This window comes from Schistocerca piceifrons, chromosome 3, assembly GCF_021461385.2.
Source record: "Schistocerca piceifrons isolate TAMUIC-IGC-003096 chromosome 3, iqSchPice1.1, whole genome shotgun sequence".
NCBI classification, from domain to species: Eukaryota; Metazoa; Arthropoda; class Insecta; order Orthoptera; family Acrididae; genus Schistocerca; species Schistocerca piceifrons.
The window spans coordinates 118,208,221-118,234,650 of record NC_060140.1 but is presented as its reverse complement, the minus strand read 5'-3'; positions in this window follow the sequence as shown (position 1 = coordinate 118,234,650).

Here is a 26,430-nt window from a genome sequence, read left to right as displayed (position 1 = left end):
CAAATTCTGAAAGTGAATGCGAATCGATCAGTAAAATACCATGCCATAGTGACAAATTCGACTGGCAAAAGCGTGATTTCAGTTCAACACTACATGCATTTAATGACTCACCTTCAGGACGTAATTGCCAACTAGCGACTGATTCATGCGTTCTATGCTTTTCCATGCTATGTCAGTCAGAAAATCTGATTAAATTTATAGTACTTGAAACGATTTTACACTTTCACAATGACAAAAACGTCGGAATCAGTTCATTCTACACTGTGCACCTAGAAAGATACTTGTTTTGAGGAACTATATTGCTCCATTGGTGTTCGGCTTCTTATGGCCTGCGTGAAAAAGTTGGGAATAAGAGAACATTAGTTCAGAGATGTACAGGGTATCCAACCTCCCTGATTTCAAAGACCTATGACGTCGTTATCAGGAGAAAGAAAACTGGCATTCTATGGATCGGAGCGTGGAATGTCAGATCCCTTAATCGGGCAGGTAGGTTAGAAAATTTAAAAAGGGAAATGGATAGGTTAAAGTTAGATATAGTGGGAATTAGTGAAGTTCGGTGGCAGGGGAACAAGACTTCTGGTCAGGTAATTACAGGGTTATAAATACAAAATCAAATAGGGGTAATGCAGGAGTCGGTTTAATAATGAATAAAAAAAATAGGAGTGCGGGTTAGCTACTACAAACAGCATAGTGAACGCATTATTGTGGCCAAGATAGACACAAAGCCCATGCCTACTACAGTAGTACAAGTTTATATGCCAACTAGCTCTGCAGATGATGAAGAAATTGATAAAATGTACGACGAGATAAAAGAAATTATTCAGGTAGGAAGGGAGACGAAAATTTAATAGTCATTGGTGACTGGAATTCGTCAGTAGGAAAAGGGAGAGAAGGAAACATAGTAGGTGAATATGGATTGGGGGGAAGAAATGAAAGAGGAAGCCGCCTTGTACAATTTTGCACAGAGCATAACTTAATCATAGCTAACAATTGGTTCAAGAATCATGAAAGAAGGTTGCATACCTGGAAGAAACCTGGAGATACTAAAAGGTATCAGATAGATTACATAATGGTAAGACAGAGATTTAGGAACCAGGTTTTAAATTGTAAGGCATTTCCAGGGGCAGATGTGGATTCTGACCACAATCTATTGGTTATGAACTGCAGATTGAAACTGAAGAAACTGCAAAAAGGCGGGAATTTAAGGAGATGGGACCTGGATAAACTGAAAGAACCAGAGGTTGTAGAGAGTTTCAGGGAGAGCATAAGGGAACAATTGACAGGAATGGGGGAAAGAAATACAGTAGAAGAAGAATGGGTAGCTCTGAGGGATGACGTAGTGAAGGCAGCAGAGGATCAAGTAGGTAAAAAGACGAGGGTTAATAGAAATCCTTGGGTAATAGAAGAAATATTGAATTTAATTGATGAAAGGAGAAAATATAAAAATGCAGTAAATGAAGCAGGCAAAAAGGAATACAAACGTCTCTAAAATGAGATCGACAGGAAGTGCAAAATGGCTAAGCAGGGATGGCTAGAGGACAAATGTAAGGATGTAGAGGCTTGTCTCACTAGGGGTAAGATAGATACTGCCTACAGGAAAATTAAAGAGACCTTTGGAGATAAGAGAACCACTTGTATGAATATCAAGAGCTCAGATGGCAACCCAGTTCTAAGCAAAGAAGGGAAGGCAGAAAGGTGGAAGGAGTATATAGAAGGTTTATACAAGGGCGATGTACTTGAGGACAATATTATGGAAATGGAAGAGGATGTAGATGAAGATGAAATGGGAGATACGATACTGCGTGAAGAGTTTGACAGAGCACTGAAAGACCTGAGTCGAAACAAGACCCCGGGAGTAGACAACATTCCATTAGAACTACTGATGGCCTTGGGAGAGCCAGTCATGACAAAACTCTACCATCTGGTGAGGAAGATGTATGAGACAGGCGAAATACCCACAGACTTCAAGAAGAATATAATAATTCCAATCCCAAAGAAAGCAGGTGTTGACAGATGTGAAAATTACCTAACTATTAGTTTAATAAGTCACAGCTGCAAAATACTAACGCGAATTCTTTACAGACGAATGGAAAAACTGGTAGAAGCGGACTTCGGGGAAGATCAGTTTGGATTCCGTAGAAATGTTGGAACACGTGAGGCAATACTAACCTTACGACTTATCTTAGAAGAAAGATTAAGAAAAGGCAAACCTACGTTTCTAGCATTTGTAGACTTAGAGAAAGCTTTGGACAACGTTGACTGGAATACTCTCTTTCAAATTCTAAAGGTGTCAGGGGTAAAGTACAGGGACCGAAAAGCTATTTACAGTTTGTACAGAAACCAGATGGCAGTTATAAGAGTCGAGGGGCATGAAAGGGAAGCAGTGGTTGGGAAAGGAGTGAGACAGGGTTTGTAGCCTCTCCCCGATGTTATTCAATCTGTATATTGAGCAAGCAGTAAAGGAAACAAAAGAAAAATTCGGAGTAGGTATTAAAATCCATGGAGAAGAAATAAAAACTTTGAGGTTCGCCGATGACATTGTAATTCTGTCAGAGACAGCAAAGGACTTGGAAGAGCAGTTGAACGGAATGGACAGTGTCTTGAAAGGAGGATATAAGATGAAGATCAACAAAAGCAAAACGAGGATAATGGAATGTAGTCAAATTAAATCAGGTGATGCTGAGGGGATTAGATTAGGAAATGAGACACTTAAAGTAGTAAAGGAATTTTGCTATTTAGGGAGTAAAATAACTGATGATGGTCGAAGTAGAGAGGATATAAAATGTAGACTGGCAATGGCAAGCAAATCGTTTCTGAAGAAGAGAGATTTGTTATCATCGAGTATAGATTTAAGTGTCAGGAAGTCGTTTCTGAAAGTATTTGTATGGAGTGTAGCCATGTATGGAAGTGAAACATGGACGATAACCAGTTATGACAAGAAGAGAATAAAAGCTTTCGAAATGTGGTGCTACAGAAGAATGCTGAATATAAGGTGGGTAGATCACATAACTAATGAGGAGGTATTGAATAGGATTGGGGAGAAGAGAAGTTTGTGGCAGAACTTGACTAGAAGAAGGGATCGGTTGGTAGGTCATGTTTTGAGGCATCAAGGGATCACAAATTTAGCATTGGAGGGCAGCGTGGAGGGTAAAAATCGTAGAGGGAGACCAAGAGATCAATACACTAAGCAGATTCAGAAGGATATAGGCTGCAGTAGGTACTGGGAGATGAAGGAGCTTGCACAGGATAGAGTAGCATGGAGAGCTGCATCAAACCAGTCTCAGGACTGAAGACCACAACAACAACAACATGACAAAAAAACCACAGCAGATATGACAATTAAAAATGCACCACATTGTAGAGCATCTCAAAGAATTCATTTATTTATCATCATTACACCTGTACATGTGAACCATTTGTAGCAGGAAGAGTATCGAATCTATATTCAATTTCTTGCCAAGTTCTTTGTAACATTTCCTCTGTTATTGTTGCAATCGCATTAGTGATACGACGTCGCAACGTAGGAATAATGTCCACTATGGTCGCATACACGCGGTCCTTCACGAATCCCCACACGAAGAAATCAAGCGGCGTACTGTTGGGTGAACGTGGTGGCCAGGCAACGGGTCCTCCGCGTCCGATCCTACGACTAGGAAATTTCCTATCCAGGAACTTGCGAACAGCCGTTGACCATTGCGGCGGAGCGTCATCTTGCTGAAAAATTATGTTGGGTTGCAAGTCTTGTATCTGAGGGTACACAAACTGCTCCAACATGTCCAGATACACTGACCCATTCACTGTTTGTTCCGCAAAGAAGAGCGGTCCAACAATCCTGTCGTGCATTAGCCCGCACCAGACGTTTAATTTAGAGCTATCACGAACATGTTGAATGACAATGTGAAGATTTTGCGAACCCCAAATTCGAACGTAATGCCTATTAACCCTTCCTGATATATGAAAGGTTGCTCAATCTGAGAATCACTAGGGCCCAGATTTCAATGACAAGTCATATTTTTTTCTGAACTATAGGGTGAATTTTAGAACAAATTATACACAAATCTAGGCATTTTAGTGTCCAAAAATGTATTTTGATTGTGCACATAAAGTCATATTTCAACAATTTTTAGTAATAGGTCACATTGCGGCTAACTTTTAATATAATAGGCCATATTTCGGTAAACTTTTCCCAAAAATGCATATACCGTTTTTCTCGAATCTTACGGGACACACGAATAAGAAAATGAATATGTTGCTCACGAGACAATTTTTAACGTGCTATTATGAAAGATAAACAGATAAATTAGTACACAGCTTTATTTCTAAGGACTGTAGCAGAAAATCGGTGTACCACAACAGTAGTTCCGCGAACATAAAACATTGTTGTGCAGAGTCGACAATACGCTCTCAGAGCCAACAATAGCGACTTCTGCTGTAATCTACATCTACATCTACATGGATACTCTGCAAATCACATTTAAGTGCCTGGCAGAGGGCTCATCGAACCACCTTCACAATTCTCTATTATTACAAACTCGTATAGCGCGCGGAAAGAATGAACACCTATATCTTTCCGTACGAGCTCTGATTTCCCTAATTTTATCGTGGTGACCGTTCCTCCCTATGTAGGTCTGTGTCAACAAAATATTTTCGCAATCGGATGAGAAAGTTGGTGACTGGATTGTGGTGAGAAGATTCCGTCGCAACGAAAAACGCCTTTCTTTCAATGATTTCCAGTCCAAATCCTGTCTCATTTCTGTAACCCTCTCCCCCATATTTGGCAATAATACAAAACGTGCTGCCTTTCTTTGAACTTTTTCGATGTGCTCCGTCAGTCCTACTTGGTAAGGATCCTACACCGCGCAGTAGTATTCTAAAAGAGGACGGACAAGCATAGTGTAGGCAGGTCTCCTTAATAGGTCTGGTACATTTTCTAAGTGTCCTGCCAGTAAAACGCAGACTTTGGTTAGCCTTCCCCACAACATTTTCTATGTGTTCTTTCCAATTTAAGTTGTTCATTATCGAAGTTGCATAGGTGTTCCCAGTATCCAGTTTGAATACAGACTTTGCCTTGTTCAACATGCCTAAAGCAAAGTGCTCCGACAGCGTGAAGTTGCGAGGATGTGTTCGAGAATTTGGAGAGAAAATATTATTTTGTAATCTGTGTGAAGTTAAAGTTAATGCAGAAAAGCGCTTTAATGTGCAACAACACTGTAATACCGCTAAACACAGCAGCTGCGTGAAACGAAGTGCTGAAAATAACAGCACGCAAACGCTCTTATTAGAACAGACAGGTCAATCGTCAGCCGTGCAATCATTCTGCAAGGATTTGTGTGAGATGATGGTGTCCTGCAACATCCCATTGGCAAAACTGAAGATTCCACGCCTCAGACGGTACTTGGAGAAGTACACAATACATCCAATTCCAGATGAATCTACACTGAGAAAGAACTATTTATCAGTATGCTACAATGATGTGCTCAACAAAATACGAATTACTATTGCTGAGCAAAAGATCTGGCTGTCGATGAAACTACGGATATTAGTGGGCGATATATTGAAAATGTTGTTGGTGGTGTTCTAAAAGTTGATGGCCCTGGAGATATGTTCCTACTAATGTGTGAAGCTCTTGATAGTGTAAACAATTCGACGATTGCTATTTTGTTCGACAACTCTCTGAAGCTACTGTGTCTGGGTGGTGTGAAAAGAGACAACGTTTTGCTGCTTTTAACAGATAGTGCTTCATATAGGACTAAATCAGCCAAAGGGCTTCAGATTCTGTACCCCAGTATGATGTACGCCACTTGCCTTGCACATGCGTTGCACAGAGTTGTCGAAGAGGTACGATCATATTACCCAGACGTGGACAAATTAAGTTCCTGTGACAAGAAAATCTATGTGAAGGCTCCGCTACCGGTGCAGAAATTCAAGGAACAAGCACCTTCAACGCCCCTCCCACCTAAACCTGTTCTTACACGACGGGGTTCTTGGCTTAATGCTGCTGAGTATTACTGCACCAACTATACCCAAATAAAGACAATCTTCTGTGAGCCTGATAGCGATGAATCAAGTGCTATCAAAATTGTGAAAGAAGTTTTTACAGATACAGTGCCTCGAAACTTGGCATACATCAACACCAATTTTTCAGTGATATCAAAAGCCATCAAACGACTGGAAGCTGTGGGCACTCAGCTATGTGAGGCCCTGAGTATTGTGCAACATGTGCAGAGTGAGTTGGGTCAAGCTCGTGGTCATGTGGCTGACAAAGTGGAAACCAAATTGCAAAGTGTTCTCCAACGGAATCCTGGATATTCTACACTGTACAAAATTAGTGACAGTCTTTCAGGGAATGCCGCAACATCTGAAGATACTGAAACAAAGCTTAACTCCAGTGTCCTGGCTGCCTTCAAATACGCTCCAGTGACATCTTTGACAATGAAAAACCTGAAAATGCACCTTGTGATTCAGTGCAACTTTGCGGATACTGAAGATTGACATACGATATTAAATAATGTGAAACGCTTTAAATACTATGTAGAAGTAAAATCATTGTTTTATTCTTACGATAGATGATCTTTTCACTGTACTCTGTGTTTAGAAAATAAAACATTCAGACATTCAAAAAATTGGTGCAAATTAGCCACAAACCCTACAGCAAGAAGGAACTATACTTACAATATTTTGACAAGTGAATTTTGTATTACTTTATGGTGAATAAAAAATTAAATAAACAAACAAGAATGCTTTAAATAAACTTCCATCAAGTCATATTTTATTTTTTAAGGTCATATTTATGTAAGTTTTAGGTCATAAATGCTTGCATTTTTAACTGTTTTTTAGGTAATTAAAATCCGGGCCCTATTGATAACACTCAGACTACCAGACAGTCGCGACCGCCCTGGCTACAGAAATACTCGGCACGGGGCGACGTCGAGCGAGCCAAGCCCTCGGGCACAGACAGCAGTCCGCGGAGATGGCTACTAGCACAGGTAAAAGATTAGGCGACCTCAAGGGCGCGTCCGACACGGCCAGCCGGAAGCGCAGCTGCAGCAGCCAAATGGTTAATAAAGTGAACAATGATTTATAAAGAGCACAATGTTAACAGCGAATATACAGGGTGCGTCAAAAAACTTTATACACACTTTGAATTGTCATAGACAATTTATTTCTCTTTCTACAAGGTTAAATATCTGTGAGAAAGTAATGTTACGTTTCTTCAACAGGTGGCAGCTGTGACAAGGAACTAACTGCAATATGGTGGACATGCATTTGAGCTTTGAAGCGCGGAAGCGGATAATTAAGTGGTACTGGAAGTTTGAGAATGTAGCTGCGGTTCGAAGACAGTGGAGAAGTGAGTATGGCACAGAACCACCTTCAAGGTTAACAATTACACGTCTACGAGACAAATTCGAAATTCATGGAACAGTGTGTGATGTGCATAAAGGTCGATCAGGGCGACCTTGTACAGCTACAAGTGATGATTCCACAACTGCGGTCTTGGAACTGTTTCAGCGTTCGCCTCAAAAATCTTCAAGGCAAGCGGCACGTGAGAGTAATGTAAGTGCTAGTAGTGTGCTACTCATTCTGAAGAAAGGCAAGTTTCGTGTGTACATTCCAAGGCTGGTGCAACAGCTAAGTGACGACGATCCAGACAGAAGGTTAGAATTTTGTGAATGGGTTCAGGAGATGGAGAGGCGTGAACCGGGATTTATAGGTAGCATAATTTGGTCGGATGAAGCCCAATTCAAACTCAATGGAACTGTCCATAGGCACAATTGTGTGTACTGGTCTGAAGATAATCCTCACATTACAGTTGAAAAGGCTGTGAATTTGCCTGGTGTAAATGTGTGGTGTGGTTTGTCTGCAAGGAGACTCATTGGGCCTTTCCGCTTTGAAGGTGCTGTTTTTGGAGACACGTACCTAACAATGCTTGCTGACTCCATACTCCCTGCCATTTGTGCATTATACGGTAAGGATGAGTTTTATTTCCAACAAGGTGGCGTCCCGCAGCACTATCATAGGGACGTACGAGCATACCTGGATCACAATTTGCCAGGCCAGTGGATAGGACGCAGGGGACCAATCGAGTTTCCTGTACGCTCTCCAGACCTCACGCCGCTGGATTTCTTCTTATGGGGCACAGTAAAAGATGAAGTGTACAAACGTAAACCACGCAACCTGGACACACTTTGGAATGAGATTCAGGCGGTGTGCGCAGAAATCTCATTGGACACTTTCGTACGATGTATGGAATCAGTGATGACTCGAACTTAGAAATTTACTGATGCTGAAGGCCACTAGTTTGAACATTAATCACATTTGCAAAGTACATTTATTTTTCCAATCGGACTGTAAGCTTTCCATTTCCATAAATTTAACATTGTAGAACGGGAAATAAATTTTCTATGACACTTCAAAGTGTGTATACATTTTTTGACTCACCCTGTATATAAAAACTAAACAGTTTGGAAAGTTAACATGGTAATGCACGACTTGGGGAGGTAGGGTGGTCTTTCTCTCAGTTCTGAACAAGCTAACTAGCTGACAATAATCGTCCTAGCTGCACAGTGCTGCAGCCTTACCTCAAACTTCTTCTCTTCAAAAATAATAACATTATTCAAAATTTATACCCTTTTCGCCTTCCAGTATAAGCATCATATTCATCCTTGCTGTCCTCTACAATAAATATTTCTTCATCTAACAGATACCATTACAAATTAACACAGCACTACTGAATACGTCCATCACCTACCTCACTTCAACTACGAATGTATCACACTGCATAGAGATAGAGGCGAAAACTGTGCACGAAAAGACGAAAGACTGTTTAACAGTAACGTAACTTGCTCTCTCTCTCTCTCTCTGACGTGCACATCCACGACATACAAAAATCAAAACTGAAATGACTGCTTACACAACCACCAGAAAGCCACTAATGTGTTGTCCTGATTACTCTACAGTGGCTTTCTGTTGTTTCACCTGTTGGCTCCGCTGCATCAGCAGAAAATGGCAGAAAATATTTCGTGACAGTAGGGTAATGACGAATTTGCAACAAAGTACGACCAAGTTGAAATACTAAGTACCATACTTCTTATTTTTGAGTCATAATCCCGGGTAATTCGATCGTTTTGACAAATGACACTGAAAACAATAAGTAAGTCCCATGCAAACCAGAGACTGCAACTACGAGGGTAATCCCAAATGTAAGGTCTCCTATTTTTTTATACGTACATAGACGTTTATTTCTACAGTGGTTTACATCAGTTTATAGCTTGAACATTTAGCTATTTTTCGACATAATCACCATTTTTGTCGCTGCATTTTTGTAAATGCTGTGCCAGTTTCTGTATGCGCATGTTATACCAGCTCGCTGCCAGGCTGTTCAGAAAGTTATGAACCTCTTCTTTCACCTCGTCGTCGGAGCTGAATCGCTGGGACCACAATTAACGCTGACAGGTACTGTGAGAGCCTGAAAAAACTCAAATGGGCAATTCAGAACCTAAGAAGAGGAATGTTGGGCAAGGACGTACACATGATCCATGACAACGCTCGCCCACACATTGCTCGGGAAACAGTTGCTCTCTTGCAACAGTTTCAGCGGAACATTATCACCCACCCACTCTATAGTCCTGACTTGGCGCTCAGTAACTATCGCCTGTTCCCTAGGTTAAAAGAACATTTGGCCGGAAAGCGATTCAGCTCCGACGACGAGGTGAAAGAAGAGGTTTATAACTTTCTGAACAGCCTGGCAGCGAGCTGGTATAACATGGGTATACAAAACTGCCACAGCGTCTACAAAAATGCATCGACAGAAATGGTAATTATATCGAAAAATAGCTAAATGTTCAAGCTGTAAACTGATGTAAACCATTGTAGAAACAAACAGGTCTATCTACTTATAAAAATTAGGAGACCTTACTTTTGGGATTACCCTCGTAATCCTGTCGTTTCATTGCAAACTATTGTCTTAACCATTACTGGGACAACGAAGGAGATGTGAATGCCGTAGCTGTTCGCTAGGTCCATGGAAACATCATCGTAATTGATGCCAAGAATGCTTTGGTTGTAAGTTGCAGCCTCGAGAGAAACAAGCGTTTAATTTCGTAAGTGACAGAGCTATTGATGTTGGGCTTCTTGGATATGGCAAATAATTCGTGTCAAAACGATCCTACACCGGGAAAATTATTTTCTAACGTAATTTATTGTATAGCACTGACTCCATACAGAGCTACCTCCACTTCTTTCACTCGTCTGTTAAGTCCAAAGAGAGCAAATTGCCACAAATACTTAATTTTTTTACGATTAAAACTCCGTTTTCTAACCCATAACAAAGCTACTCAATACGTTCAAATATCCAAAGTTCAAGATGTCATCTCAAGAGAAAATACTGGAATCTCTGTAAGTAGCTTGTTTAGGTTTTTATGTTGGTAACGCCACGTAGCGCTCTGTATGAAATCACTGCATGTGCTGTGTGCAATATGTGGCTGGTTGGCATTGTTGGAATATTAGCTACTGTAGTGTGTGGCAGCTTGATGTGAACTGCGCGCAGCGTTGGGCGGTTGGAGGTGACTATGCCTATCAGTAGTTAGTGCCTTCCGTTGCTAGAATCTTTTATTTAGCTGGCAATATTGGCGCTGGCTGTATTGCAGTAGTTCGAGTAACGAAGATTTTTGTGAGGTAAGTGAGTCATGAAAGGTATAGGTTATTGTTAGTCAGGGCCATTCTTTTGCAGGGATTATTGAAAGTCAGATTGCGTTGCGCTAAAATTATTGTGTGTCAGTTTAGTGATGATCAGAATAAGTAAAGAGAGAAATATCTGAGCACATTCAGTTTTGCTCAGCTGCTTGAAAATCAAATAACGTAAGAGGTTTACCAGCATAGTAATTTATAATTTTCCAAAGGGGACGTTTCACCTCAAATAAAAGAATTGTAATTGATAAATACATTAGAACAGTATGCGCACCAACGCGCCTAACAAAATCACCAGCGTATGATATTTTCAGTCCGCTGCAGAGTATGGGATTTGAAACTTCCTGGTCGATTTTAATCTGCCAGGAAGCTTCAAAATCACCACGTATTTATGCATCTACCTCCTTTTCACAGGTATACTTTGTTCGCATAGTATTTTACGCTGATGACCAAACTACAATACTGAATAACCTTATGCTTGCCAATATGCTAATAAGATGTTTGCTCGTAGGGTAAGTGAAAGTAATAACACCACGCTTTCAGTTAATTGTCTGTAACGTTGTGTGGAGGTATGCAAAATGTCTAACTTTTAATGAGTTATGCCTTAATACCTCCCTTATGGTTTCCCTCAAAAATAATTGGTTTATATTTAGTATTTTTTAGATATGAATTTTTATGTAGGAAAGGGAAAAAGTGTTTGTAAGGAATAATGAAGGTAATAACGCCTTCCTCAAATTCTCTCACATTTATGACACCCAATGTACCATACTCTAGTCAGAAATGAAAAGAGGTATAATTGTAACCAATAATGGAACTCATAAATTCAACAATTACTGAAAAAATGCAAAATGTAAGCGTACAATTAACTTATAATTCAGTCACTTTCAAGTTCAGCACAGCTGTCTTCACTCTTTGTACACAGCCCCGATTTTTTTACACATCCATTATCACATGTTTCGTAACACCATAAATTACATTGTGTGCACTGCATCCAATCCTTCTTGCTCCTTTTGTTGTAGAAGGAGCCACCACAGTCCAGATCCTTATTTCAGGACTTGGAATGTGCTTTGATGGAAGTTTACTTGCGATAATTTGCAAAACCTGATGTTTATGCTGATGAATCGGTATTCGACGACACTCTATTGAGAACTGTTGCTTTGGACTACGGCCAAGTTTCCTAGTTGGCGTCTTGTTCAGCCAGTCTCGGTGAGTTCTCCATGGGACGTTAAATGTCCTTGAAGCCTCCACAACAGGAATTCCTGAACTAACTGCTTCAGTGGCCTTCCGCAAATCCTCAATAGTCCACTTTCCACGAAGATTTTGTCAGGGCTTACACATATCGTCACCGAGATGAGAAAAATACAGAAATGGCGCTATTACGTGAGTGCTTTATTAAAGTTTTTATCAAATGTACTGAAAAATGTTTAAATACTTTGAAATCTATTTACATTCTTTAATACACGAAAAAATGTATTTTATTCACATAGTAATTCTTCTTTCTCTTGCGCCAATCTCCCGCAGTTTTCGCAGGATCGGCGTGTTTGCAATCGGATTTGGCGTGGTTAATTTAAAGGGGTGGCCAGATGCCCTTCCTGCTGCCAACCTGCCCCCTCCCCAGGACAGAAACAGTGTACCCCAGCAGTCTGCTTCTAGTATAAATCATAAATGAGTGCGAACATGTTACAAATGTCTGCGAGTCGTGTAACTGAAGTGGGACGTGAGGACCAGGCCGGTATCATCTAGGGGTATGTGGAAAACCGCGTAAAAATCACATCCAGTCTGGTCGGCACACAGGCCCCCTTCGGTAATCCACCGTCGCACTTACCCGAGTGCAGGAAGCGGGGCATTAGCGCTCTCGGCTAACGTGGCGCTTATTCACATAGTATTCGAAACATTAAATGAGAATGATGACAGAAATTTGTAGGCTTCTCCTTCAACTCAGGGAAAACATTAAGCGTCAAACTTTTAGCCTGCGACCTCAATGTAACGGCTGTCCAAGTCTCACTGAGTTGGTTATTGCTGAAAGGACGCTACAAGCAAGCACTGGAAGCTTCCACCTCTGTTATTAGTTACTTACACGATGCTGCCACCATCGGAGTATTTCCAAATAAGCCATTAAACTGCACATGGCGTTTAAACTTGCATGTCGTTAATACTTTCAGCTACCGTAATTGTACTATAGAGGTACTTGTTTACATCAGACGTTATTGCTATGTAGAGTATTGCTCTCTTGTGGTTCTTGTGGTAGCAGTTTCGTAGAGTTAAATAACCGTAGCAAAATGTGATTAGAGGATTTGCAAGATAGTTAGCAAATGCTGGCTGCATGCAAATCAGACGGAGTGCAATACAGAACGTTCGTATATTTTTGAGCTTGATAGTATGTTTGTGAGTCGTAATTTGTGGGAAAATCGGGGAGTAGTAGAATCGAAGCTTTTGAGACTTGTTGTGCCATATAAGAATACTGAAAATTATGTGCACTAATAAAGTAACAAAGGAGTAGATACTTAGCAATGCTTTGAACTTTACGATTATCCCCATAAATGTCCCTAGCGCGCCCTTCATTAAGGTGGTTGAGCAAGTGGCTCTCAAACTACCTTCAAGGGAAACCAAAGAAGTTCGACGAGAGACATGCAGGACGCTCACCAAAACCAAGCTGCTCAGGTTGAAATGGCACCTCACCTCACCCTCTCGATACCACCAGTATTCTACTGTGTTTCTGTAAAATAATTAACGTCTTTCTGTGACAACATTCAGACTTGATTTCGTTAATGTAGCGGTACTTTGATACATCGATATGTTTATATTGCAATGATATTATTCTTATGTGTATTCTTTCTTTTGTCACTATGATCTTGGACGTACATGTAACTCTGATTTTTGGGCGCGTAAGTGATTATTAGAGAGTCAACTCTTGATCGTCATGTTGAAAAGTCGCAAATTGTAGTCAGTTTATGAAATGTGAACTTTAACAGTGAGGAAGCTATTTTCGAGTATGTTTTATATTGTGAAGTGATGTTGCAACAAAAGTAATAAAAAAGAAGTGTAACTTAAGTTCGGAGTGCTGATTACTTTTCACCATTGTCCTAAAAATTCGGAGTGCTGATTACTTTTTTACAGCATCATGGTCCTAACTTGCAAAAGTTTAATCTTCAAGAATGGTTTATGAAACACATGTATAAAACTTTTGAATATCGCAGAATAACACCTAGGCCTCTTTGCATCTGAGCTTGGAATCATCACTACCTAGATTCTCGACGATTGAGCCATGAGTTCACAACGAGACCAGCGTGGGAAACACGAAAAGATGGGTGCCTAGTTTATCCATTATTTCACGAAATGACTTTATTAACTGTGCTCTAATGACACCTGCCACATAATATAACTTTGTTGTTGCCCAAAAATGCAATATTTAACAGCGTGAGCAACACTACAATCATAATTAATTTTTGACCTTTGTTGTGGTAGGGTTGTTCGAAGGTGATGAGTGGCTATCTCTCAGATAACTCCGAGAAAATAACATCACTTTACCAGCAGCAAAGGGAAACGCTACCGTCACCCTACGGAAGGCAGAATACGACAGCAAAGTCCTAGATGACCCTGTACGCAGTTCAACAGAAAGGTACGGCACGCCGAGCGGTTCTAGGCGCTTCAGTCTGAAACCGCGCGACCGATACGGTCGCAGGTTCGAATCCTGCCTTGGGCATGGATATGTGTGATTTCCTTAGGTTAGTTGGGTTTAAGTAGTTCTATGTTCTAGGAGACTAATGACCTCAGATGTTAAGTCCCATAGTGCTCAGAACCATCTGAACCATCTTTTTGGGACGCCACCGACAAGGTGGAAGGGAAGAGCAGGACCCTTCTAAAGGAAACTGGCATACCAGAAAACATCGTGAAGCACCTGAGACTAAAAGTTCCAGTACCACTTAGTTATATGGGCTGCCAAGGTGCACAAAGAAGGGATTCCTCTGCGTCTGATAGTTGGCAACACCGGCGCGCCCACCTACCTCATCTCTCAGCTCCTTAAGAAGATGATCTCGCCATATGTGGGCAAATGTGGACAGAACATTCGCGACGCGGAAAACATTCTACGTCGCCTGAAGCAGCTGTACAACACTGATTCTAACTTTATGGTTAGCTTGAAGTGGTCTCCTTGATCACTCTGGCGCCACTGTATGACTCACTAAAGTTGACTGGGGTTCTACTGGACTTGTTCAGGCACATTTTAACTTGAATATACTACCTCTATGGGAGTTAATTCTATGAGCAAACAGCAGGAGTGGCAATGGACAGCCCGTCTTCGCTGGTTGTGGCGAACCTCTTTATAAAGAGATTTGAAGATGGGGCGCTGGCAGCGGCACAGACGGTGGTACTTTAAAAAGCAAATCTAGTACCTGAGGAGGGCCATATCGGAAACGAACAGTAATTTGAAAACCAGCGGAAGCGGACCTCGGACGAACCTGCTGACTTGCCCGGTTACGGTAGTAGAACAGCACAGTTCACAGGAATCAAACAATAGAAACCTCGGGTAGGAATATCAACAATGTAGGAAGGACAGATTGCTACTTACCGTAAAGAAGAGGCGTCAAGTTGCAGACAGACACAATTAAAAGACACTTACATAAAGCGTTTTTCCACAGGTATCGTCCGTAAGAGACACTCACACCATCCTCGCACAAACACACACACACACACACACACACACACACACACACACACAAGCAAGCACACCTCACCTGCACACGACCGTCAACTCCAGCATCTGGGGCCGGAAACCTCAGGAAAGCTTAAATGACGACGATCAGAAGACTGAACCCCAACAGGATACTTAGAGACGGAGCAGAACGTCCTATAAAACTATTATCTGACAACAACCAAAAAGTACACAGACAGCAATAGGAACAACTACGGCTCGAAAATACTACGGTTGCCCATACTGACCGGAGCGTACATCGGCACGGCGCAGACCGACGACGGCATAAATACTGGAAAAATTAAAAAAAAAGCGAGTTACGCGATAGCAATATTGTGCAAGTACACGGCAAGAAACTCAATTTTCCAAGATGACAACGTCTCACCGGAAAACCCTGCAGACCTACAACAAAGGAGGAGTTTTTCCGAGAACAGACAAGGAGAGGAACATTTGAGAAACATTGACGAGAATAAGGGACAGGATGATAGGACATTTGTTAAGACACAAAGGAATAACTTCCATTGTATTTATGGGAGCAGCAGAGAGTAAAAAGAGTGACGGAAAGCAGAGTCTGGGACGTGTGTAACAAGGAATTGAGGAACGTTAAATACAAATGCTACTCCTGAAATGAATATGTTGGCACAGCTGGTTAAGTCATGGCAGGCCTCATCAGGAAAGTCGAAACACTGAAGATAGCCCGAAATAATAAAAAAATAAAAGTCAAGCACTCAGAATGTTCACCTTCAGCATTAATCCATCCTCTAAAGCCACACCAGACAGACAATAGAGCACGTTGAATGTCATCTGAACATATCACAGCACAGACTAATTCTACAAGAATTACATGTCTTTTGGAGTCGTCAGTGTTCCCATATAGAATTTTTGCTTTATAAATCTCAACGCAGATGGAACTCCAGGTGTCTTATGCCTCGAGAGCGTGCATCCCACTTTTTGTTCCCTGAACGAGCAATCCAACTGTCTCCAAACATTCTATGAAGAGGGAAGGTAGTTATCAGACTGGAGTGGGTGGAGAATCTCTCATGTTGGTACGACATGGTTTGCCTTACGTGCAGCGGTGTGCGTTGCAGTAACTGAAGTCGCCGCGTGCTGTAAGCAGCTATAGACACTTGTCGTGTCTGGAATTGGAACGCAACTCCTAACTAAAAACACAACGAGTTTAATGTTATGTGCTGTGGCTATGCTCTAAAACGGTGTCAGTGCTGGTGCACAAGTGGAAAGTAGGAGGATAACCAGTTAATAACCGACAAATGGTGTGAAGAGCCGTAATAGCTCTTCGTATGCGACCTGGTGTAATAGTGGTCAGACGGAAGCCAGCAGTGGGCTGGCACCAGACAAAACTGGCGAGTGTCCTGGGGTGCGTCAATGGTGAAGCCAGCCTTGCACACACTAAAAGAAAGCAGATTTCGCAAAATGTCTAAGACAATAGATTACAGCCATGCATTTAAACTGAGTAAAGTTTATTCATTAAAAACTGTTTCCTAAGTTCAGAACAAATTGACAAAGAGAGTTTATGTCCTGAAATGTATGGTTTAATTATTTTTTCAGAGCTGCCGATATTGTAAATTATATTAAAACCATAAGTAACGAGGAGGGAGGTACCTGCCTCTGAGAACACTCGTTAAGCGAGCTGGCCAGCGGACGAAACTGCCCAAGAAAGAAATTTCATTTGTAGCACGCTAAAAGTAGTTAATTTCTTTATTTTTAATTTTTGTGTGGTAACATGTAGTTATACTTACTGGTATTTAGTCTGAGTGGTAATACAAAATTAAACTCCGGATTAGAGAAGCGGTTAAGCTCGTATTTAAGTTCGTACGTAATGTCGTAATTCTTGAAAAGTGTTCAGCAATGAAAAAGTTAATCAGAAACGCAACATTAAACTGTGTACTGCAACGCTCATGTCGAGAGTACAGTCTGTTCTATTAATTTAAAAAAACTGTCCTGTTAGTGAAAATACAAGCAATCTGCCTGCAACAAAAATGTGAAATATAAATAACTACCAAAACTGCCCTGTCTAAAAAGTATGTCACTGTTGTGATCTTAAGTGTGTCACTCATAAATTATAAATGGCCTACAGGCTCAGATGGAAACCCAGTTCTAAGCAAAGAAGCGAAAGCAGAAAGGTGGAAGGAGTACATAGAGGTCTATACAAGGGCGATGTACTTGAGGACAATATTACGGAAATGGAAGAGGATGTAGATGAAGATGAAATGGGTGATATGATACTGCGTGAAGAGTTTGACAGACCACTGAAAGATCTGAGTCGAAACTAGGTCCCGGGAGTAGACAACAAACCATTAGAATTACTGACAGCCTTGGGAGAGCCAGTACTAACGAAACTCTACCATCTGGTGAGCAAGATGTATGAGACAGTCGAAATACCCTCAGACTTCAAGAAGAGTATAATAATTCCAATCACAAAGAAAGCAGCTGTTGACAGATGTGAAAATTACCGACCTATCAGTTTAATAAGTCACAGCAGCAAAATACTAACGCGCATTCTTTACAGACGAATGGAAAAACTGGTAGAAATGGATACGTGTGTAAAATCTTATGGGACTTCACTACTAAGGTCATCAGTCCGTAAGCTTACACACTACTTAACCTAAATTATCCTAAGGACAAACACACACACCGATGCCCGAGGGAGGGCTCGAACCTCCGCCGGGACGGAAAAACTGGTAGAAGCCGACCTCGGGTAAGATCAGTTTGGATTCCGTAGAAATATTGGAACACGTGAGGCAATACTGAGTCTATGACTTATCTTAGAAGAAAGATTAAGAAAAGGCAAACCTCCGTTTCTAGCATTTGTAGACTTAGAGAAATCTTTTGACGATGTTGACTGGAATACTCTCTTTCAAATTCTAAAGGCGGCAGGGGTAAAATACAGGGAGCGAAAGGCTATTTACAATTTGTACAGAAACCAGATGGCAGTTATAAGAGTCGAGGGGCATGAAAGGGGAGCAGTGGTTGGGAAGGGAGTGAGACAGGGTTGTAGCCTCTCCCCAATGTTATTCAATCTGTATATTGAGCAAGCAGTAAAGGAAACAAAAGAAATATTCGGAGTAGGTATTAAAATCCATGGAGAAGAAATAAAAACGTTGAGTTACGCCGATGACATTGTAATTCTGTCAGAGACACCAAAGGACCTCAAAGAGCAGTTGAACGGAATGGACAGTGCCTTGAAAAGAGGATATTAGATGAACAAAAGCAAAACGAGGATAATGGGATGTAGTCGAATCAAATCGGGTGATACTGCGGGAATTAGATTAGGAAATGAGACGCTTAAAGTAGTAAAGGAGTTTTCTTATTTGGGGAGCAAAATAACTGATGATGATCGAAGTAGAGAGGATATAAAATGTAGACTGGCAATGGCAAAGAAAGCGTTTCTGAGGAAGCGAAATTTGTTAACATCGGGTATAGGTTTAAGTGTCAGGAAGTCGTTTCTGAAAGTATTTGTATGGAGTGTAGCCTTCTATGAAAGTGAAACGTGGACGATAAATAGTTTAGACGAGAAGAGAATAGAAGCTTTCGAAATGTGGTGCTACAGAAGAATGCTAAAAATTAGATGGGTAGATCACGTAACTAATGAGGAGGTATTGAATAGAATTGGAGAGAAGGGAAATTTGTGGCACAACTTGACTAGAAGAAGGGATCGGTTGGTAGAGCATATTCTGTTTAGTATTGAAGAGAAGCGTGGAGGGTAAAAATCGTAGAGGGAGACCAAGAGATGAATACACTAAACAGATTCTGAAGGATGTAGGTTGCAGTAGGTACTGGGAGATGAAGCTTGCACACGATAGAGTAGCGTGGAGAGCTGCGTCAAAGCAGTCTCTGTACTGAAGACCACAATAACAACATAAAAACCATAAGTAACGAGGAGGGAGGTACCTGCCTCAGAGAACATTCGTTATGCGAGCTGGCCAGGGTACGAAACTGCCCAGGAAAGAAACTTCATTTGTAGCTCGCTAAAAGTAGCTAATTTGTTTGTTTTGAAATTTTTTTGTGTGGCAACGTGTAGTTATACTTGCTGGTATATTGTCTGTGCGATAATGCAGAATTAAACTCTTGAAGATTGGTTGGTTGGTTGGTTTTGGGGAAGGAGACCAGACAGCGTGGTCATCGGTCTCATCGGATTAGGGAAGGATGGGGAAGGAAGTCGGCCGTGCCCTTTCAGAGGAACCATCCCGGCATTTGCCTGGAGCGATTTAGGGAAATCACGGAAAACCTAAATCAGGATGGCCGGACGCGGGATTGAACCGTCGTCCTCCCGAATGCGAGTCCAGTGTCACTCTTGAAGAGAGAAGCGGTTAAGCTCTAATTTAAGTTCGTACGTAATGTCGTTATTCTTGAACAGTGATCAGCAATGAAAAAGTTAATCAGAAACGCAACATTAAACTGTGTACTGCAACGCTCATGTCGAGAGTACAGTCTGTTCTATTAATTTAAGAAAACTGTCCTGTTAGTAAAAATACAAGCAATCTGACTGCAAGAAAAATATGAAATATAAATAACTACCAAAACTGCCCTGTCTGAAAAGTATGTCACTGTTGAAATCTTAAGTGTGTCACACAAAACTTGTAAACGGCCTACTTGCTTGCACAATGAATAAAAGCTGTGCTGCTACCGCCTCCAAACTACTGCGGCCAGTTAAAAAATAAAAATTCAAACTACTAGCAACGCAACGTGCAGTGTGTGCTTTGAACGGTAGAGACATCCACAAAAATTCACTGGTAACAAGGCTCATTACTACGATGATCATTGTCAATTACAGCTTTGTTACTGAGAAATTCAGGAAAGCAAAATTATATATGTGAAACTTGAAATAGAGAGACGAATGCTGATTGACAGAAAAACAATGAAGAAAGTGTATGACCAAACTTTACATCATTAAGCCAAAATATGTAATACTAAAAATTCACTTTAAATCAATACTGGAAAAACTTGAACCAATTCTCTTTACTTTCTTACAGACACATACGCTATCCATATTTGAAGAAAAATAATTAAATTACACGTTATTACGTTATCATAAAAATTTCCAATTCTAAATCCCTGGCCGAATTAATAAATACGCTTGGATGTCTCGGAAAATGCCTGTTACAGTACCTTTTGAAGTCTTTTGAATTAATTTCCAAAATATCTATCCATAAATGAAAAATAATAGAAGAAAATTATTCCTGGCACACAACACAGCCTAAACACATCTTACCCCTCCACAAGATGCAAGTCGACACTACCACTCTCTCTCCGAGACTGCACTCCACTCGCAAGCAAAGCTTCTACTCTCAGTCTCCCGCGAAGCTATTAAAGCTTTACTTTTTCACGTGACATCCAAAATATCACTAAAATTACAATGTTTCTATAAAACAAAACCCTTACAACCCGCAGCCTGCTCACGCAGAACACTTCTACTCAATATTAATCCTGCCGCTCACATTGATATTGCTCTTACATTAATTTAGATGTTTTATCCGTGACTTTACGCACGAAGAATCTACCCGCCGGCCATGCCCTCAGGTCAACAATTAGCGTCTCCTTCTCGTCACCACCCTATGACTAGACTGTTCAGTCTCTATAATCGAAAATGGGTTTCTTGCACACATATATATTGAAATGTTTATGTTCTTGTAACGTTTGAATGTTTTAGACATTTATTGCTGAACATAACGAATACATGAAAATAATAAAAGAAAAGAATTGTTTAGGCTCCCTAGAGCTATACCTACACAAACTGGATTGAAGGGTTACTTCAGTTTAAGGGATGCCATCAATAACGTAATCCATAAGTGTCTTTAGACCGTTGGAGCAAGCGCTATGTCATTTTGAGCTGTCTCGTCTGCAGCCTTGCAAAGTGCAGCTCTGTCTAATGTCATCTCAGCAGAACAGAGACGTTCTGCTAATCGAAAGTCATGTTAGTGCGAGGTAGAAGAGACAGTATTAGCGATGTTAAGATCGTTGGTGACTGGCTAGATCTGAATTCGTCTCACAGCTATTTCACTGCCTACTTCGAACAACACAAATTCATCTTGTCGGTTGCTGTAAAATACATCTGAAAAACATCTTAGAACGGATTTTAGTCGCCATTGTTTCCCACTCTTCTGTTCCTTTACGCCAGTGGTTCCCAACCTGAGGGTAATTACCCCCTGAGGGATAAAATGAAATTTTCTGAGGGGTGAAAACTAAATGATTCGATTCTCTTTCAGTCACGAACTAAAGTATTTTCAAAAGATCGTTACTATTATCACAATTTTGTATGACTCTAATACGGATTATTTAATTGATCAATAATTACTTTTTCTCAATTAGCAGCATTAATGCGTTGGTGGTTACAGGTTCCCCACATAGTCCACCCACTACACACTTACGTTGTGCTCTCTTCCGTACATCGCTGATAATAAAAGTGAGACTTGTACGTAACAAATGCTAAATAAAAGAAAATGTCTTCTCCAAGTTGTAAATACACTCCTGGAAATGGAAAAAAGAACACATTGACACCGGTGTGTCAGACCCACCATACTTGCTCCGGACACTGCGAGAGGGCTGTACAAGCAATGATCACACGCACGGCACAGCGGACACACCAGGAACTGCGGTGTTGGCCGTCGAATGGCGCTAGCTGCGCAGCATTTGTGCACCGCCGCCGTCAGTGTCAGCAGTTTGCCGTGGCATGCGGAGCTCCATCGCAGTCTTTAACACTGGTAGCATGCCGCGACAGCGTGGACGTGAACCGTATGTACAGTTGACGGACTTTGAGCGAGGGCGTATAGTGGGCATGCGGGAGGCCGGGTGGACGTACCGCCGAATTGCTCAACACGTGGGGCGTGAGGTCTCCACAGTACATCGATGTTGTCGCCAGTGGTCGGCGGAAGGTGCACGTGCCCGTCGACCTGGGACCGGACCGCAGCGACGCACGGATGCACGCCAAGACCGTAGGATCCTACGCAGTGCCGTAGGGGACCGCACCGCCACTTCCCAGTAAAGTAGGGACACTGTTGCTCCTGGGGTATCGGCGCGGACCATTCGCAACCGTCTCCATGAAGCTGGGCTACGGTCCCGCACACCGTTAGGCCGTCTTCCGCTCACGCCCCAACATCGTGCAGCCCGCCTCCAGTGGTGTCGCGACAGGCGTGAATGGAGGGACGAAAGGAGACGTGTCGTCTTCAGCGATGAGAGTCGCTTCTGCCTTGGTGCCAATGATGGTCGTATGCGTGTTTGGCGCCGTGCAGGTGAGCGCCACAATCAGGACTGCATACGACTGAGGCACACAGGGCCAACACCCGGCATCATGGTGTGGGGAGCGATCTCCTACACTGGCCGTACACCACTGGTGATCGTCGAGGGGACACTGAATAGTGCACGGGACATCCAAACCGTCATCGAACCCATCGTTCTACCATTCCTAGACCGCCAAGGGAACTTGCTGTTCCAACAGGACAATGCACGTCCGCATGTATCCCGTGCCACCCAACGTGCTCTAGAAGGTGTAAGTCAACTACCCTGGCCAGCAAGATCTCAGGATCTGTCCCCCATTGAGCATGTTTGGGACTGGATGAAGCGTCGTCTCACGCGGTCTGCACGTCCAGCACGAACGCTGGTCCAACTGAGGCGCCAGGTGGAAATGGCATGGTAAGCCGTTCCACAGGACTCCATCCAGCATCTCTACGATCGTCTCCATGGGAGAATAGCAGCCTGCATTGCTGCGAAAGGTGGATATACACTGTACTAGTGCCGACATTGTGCATGCTCTGTTGCCTGTGTCTATGTGCCTGTGGTTCTGTCAGTGTGATCATGTGATGTATCTGACCCCAGGAATGTGTCAATAAAGTTTCCGTTTCCTGGGACAATGAATTCACGGTGTTCTTATTTCAATTTCCAGGAGTGTAGTAATTGCAGTAGTCCAGAAATTGCTGGCTTTGAGGCACATGAATGAATTAACTGACAGAACGACAAAGCAGTAGCTACATAAGGGCTACAAAGTGTTATTATTATTATTATTAGTGTGGTTAGACACAAAGCATTAACAGCCTGAAGTCGTCCAATTTCCGCGAGTTCAGAAGTAGGAGTGCAGGAATCAAGTGATTTACAAACATTAAACTGATTCTGTTTGATTTTAAACGGGGTTGCAGCGTGCAGGTCAAGCAAGTTTCGCAATGGAGAGGAGTAATGAAGGGGAAGCATGGTTTGTAACAAGTGTCTGCCCTCACTGTGGACAGTTTGTTTTCTTATCTGAGAAAGTGTTGTGGGTAGCACTTGTGATGCACCACGAACTCCTTCATTCTAACACACACACACACACACACACACACACACAGATGCAAAGCGAATATCATTCATCTTTCATCATTTTAAAAATAAAAGTGTTCCAAGAAAAGTCTTTCATTCTACAGTTTAGTTAGGTGCTAAAATTGGTGAAATTGTGGGGGGAAGGAGGGCGTAGGGCAGGGGTACTAGCTAATGTCTGATTGCACTCAGGGGCAATGGTCTAAGAAACGTTGGGAGCCACTGCTTTACGCTGTACTTACCTTGGATTTTGCAACAGCGAAACACAACCGCTGAGGGTCTGAGGCTGCTAAGTGGAATTCAATGACTGGAATCCATTACACAGCCTATGAACAGAGGTGAAATTCGGCAATGCGTTGCTCTCGTATGATAACTTCATCTCGTTTGCGTCTTGCACGGCAGTGACAACACTCCTGTGCAACAATGTCTTGCACATTTTTCATTATTGCGTTTTGTATGTTTATTTTACTAATTTTGTTATGTGGATTTTCCTCCAATTTGGTATCCTATGTGTACTGTTTATGTGATATCATACATCAGTGTCACCCTCACCGGCGTCTCACTGTTGGCAACGGAAACGCAATTTTCTGACGAACGCCGACAGCGGTCGCGCGGGAATCCTGCGACATCGCCTTCCGAAATGCCTTCACAAAAGAAGACAAAGTAAATATTCCAGAATTCGAATCGAGAACAGCTGCCAACATGAGTAACGTAGAAGTAAGTATCCTCGGAATACTGGAGCAACTTAAATCACTTAATAAAAGCAAGTCTTCTGGTCCAGACTGTATACCAATTAGGTTCCCTTCGGAGTGTGCTGATGCATTAGCTCCATACTTAGCAATCATATACAACCGTTCGCTCGACGAAAGATACGTACCCAAAGACTGGAAAGTTGAATAGGTCTCACCAATAGTCAAGAAAGGTAGTAGGAGTAATCCACTAAATTACAGGTCCATATCGTTAACGTCGATGTGCTGCAGGATTGTAGAACATATATTGTGTTCGAACATTATGAATTACCGCGAAGGAAACTGTCTATTGACACACAGTCAACATGGGTTTAGAAAACATCGTTCCTCTGAAACACAACTAGCTCTTTATTCACATGAAGTGTTGAGTGCTATTGACAAGGGATTTCAGATCGATTCCGTATTTCTGGATTTCCGGAAGGCTTTTGACAACGTACCACGCACGTGTCTCGTAGTGAAATTGCGTGATTATGGAATATCGTCTCAGTTATGTGACTGGATTTGTGATTTCCTATCAGAGAGGTCACTGTTCCTAGTAATTGACGGAAAGTCATCGAGTAAAACAGAAGTAATTTCTGGCGTTCCCCAAGGTAGTGTTATAGGCCATTTGCTGTTCCGAATCTTGCAAGTAGGCTGTTTAGGCTTTTATGTTGGTAACGCCACGTAGCGCTCTACATGAAAATCACTGACTGTGCTGTGTGAAGTCTGTGGCTGGTTTGCATTGTTGGAATATTTGCTATTGTAGTGTTGGGCAGTTGGATGTGAACAAAACGTAGCGTTGCGCAGTTGGAGGTGAGCCGCCAGCACTGGTGGATGTGGGGTGAGAGATGGCAGAATTTTGAGAGCGGACAATCTAAACGTGTGTCCATCAGAAAGAGTAAATTTTTAATACTCTATATCATGAACTGATATACATATGATGACTTTTGAACATTATTAAGGTAAATACATTGTTTGTTCTCTATCAAAATGTTTCATTTGCTGACTATGCCTATCAGTAGTTAGTGCCTTCAGTAGTTAGAATCTCTTATTTAGCTAGCAGTATTGGCGCTCGCTGTATTGCAGTAGCTCGAGTGACGAAGATTTTTGTGAGGTAAGTGATTCATGAAAGGTATAGGTTATTGTTAGTCAAGGCCATTCATTTGTAGGGATTATTGTAAGTCAGACTGCGCTGCGCTAAAAATATTTTGTGTCAGTTTAGTGTTGATCAGAATAAGTAAAGAGAGAAATGATTGAGTACGTTCAGTTCTGCTCAGCTGTTTGAAAATCAACGAACGTAAGGGGTTAACCAGTACAGTAATTGATAAATTTTTCTAAGGGGATGTTTCAATCTATATAAACAATTATGCAGACAATCTGAGCGGCCGTCTCCGGTTCCTTGAAGGTGACGCTGTCGTTTATCGACTAAGAAAGTCATCAGAAGACCAAAACAAATTAGAAAATGGTTTAGAAAAGTTATCTAAATGGTGCGAAACGGGACAGTTGACCCTAAATAACGCTAAGTGTGAGGTCCTCCACATGAGAGTCGTTAAACTTCGGTTACACGATAAATCAGTCTAATCTGAAAGCCGTAAATTCAACTAAATACCTAGGTATTACAATCACGAACAACTTAAACTGGAAGGAACACAGAAAATGTTGCGGGGAAGGCTAACCAAAGACTGCGTTTTATTGGCATATGTAACAGACCTGCTAAGGAAACTGCCTCCATTACGCTTGCCCGTCCTCTTTTAGAATACTGCTGCGCGGTGTGGGATCCTTACCAGGTAGGACTGACGGAGCACATAGATAAAGTTCAAAGAAAGGCAAAACGTTTTGTATTATCGCGAAATCTGGGAGAGAGTGTCACAGAAATGATGCAGAATTCGAGCTGGACATCATTAAAAGAAAGGCGTTATTCGTTGCGACGGAATCTTCTCACGAAATTTCAATCACCAACTTTCTTCTCCGAATGCGAAAATATTTTGTTGAGACCGACCTACATACGGAGGAACGATCACCATG